Below are 1,194 nucleotides of genomic sequence, written 5' to 3' on the forward strand. Positions count from 1 at the left end.
AGTTATTTTAACCTCTCCAACGTTTGGGAGAGGACAGTGGTACTGAGTTACAGCTTTGGGGGAGGACCATGATCCTTAAAATGTTATGACAATTTTAGTCAATTTTATGGCAATAGCACTTTGTTTTTTTAACACAGAAAGGGCTCTTACCACTTCAAATAAAGACAGAAACCACTGTATGATTATTTGCATTAATTCTGCGTTAAGAGAGCAGCTGGAAATTCTATGCCACTCACTCCAACTTTGTAAGCACAATGAAAATAAACTTTGGTTGGCTTTGTTGGAAATAGTACACGAACTCATCACTTGCAAAAAGTGTCTCCAGAAAGAGGGTAGATCAGGAAAGAAAAATTAAATATAAGGAAGTTATGGAATTTATATTATAATTTTTAATGCATAAGATCTGTTAAAATATTCCTTCTCTTCAATGTTATTATTCTACTCTATTTAATATCCTCAGGGTATTAATATTCACAGGATCTGGTTTTGAATTAGCTGGGCAAGGGTACAACTATTTCTAAAGAATCCCCTCCTCAAGTTTAATAAAAATAAATAGCTTTTTATTTAGAATTGTTTGAAAATACAGCATTATTTTCTCTGCAAAACAAACGTCTTAAAATCGAAAATCACGACAGAGCATATTATGGTCAAACTCGTGTTTATATATCCATGTATTAACACAGTATATAATCCACCTGTTCAAATAAACTAACAGAACCCCTTATCTGAGCAGTCAATCCTCCTGTGCTCAAAGTTCTGGCCCAGCTGGAGGACCTGCACCTGTACAGCTGACAGTCTGAATTCCACAGACAAGGAGCACATTCTCTTCCTTCAGATTGGTTCCTCTCATCAATTCATTCAAGCAGCAGAGGCATTTAAACAGCAGCTGCCCCTGCAGGGTGGGATTTTCCAGGTGGTTCACAGTTTTCCCATAAGGAGAAGGCCTGGAGGACCCTGAATTCACAAATTATTCCCTTAGTGTGTTAATCCCTGCAGTTAATCCCAGCCATGCTCCAAGCACTCCAGGAGGGGTGCTGTGCACATGGATTTACATACCTTGGATCCTGGTGTTGTGCACATGGATTTACATACCTTGGATCCTGGTGTTGTGCACATGGATTTACATACCTTGGATCCTGGTGTTGTGCACATGGATTTACACACCTTGGATCCTGGTGTTGTGCACATGGATTT

This window comes from Lepidothrix coronata, unplaced genomic scaffold (assembly GCF_001604755.1).
Source record: "Lepidothrix coronata isolate B3197 unplaced genomic scaffold, Lepidothrix_coronata-1.0 Scaffold375, whole genome shotgun sequence".
Classification (NCBI taxonomy): Eukaryota; Metazoa; Chordata; class Aves; order Passeriformes; family Pipridae; genus Lepidothrix; species Lepidothrix coronata.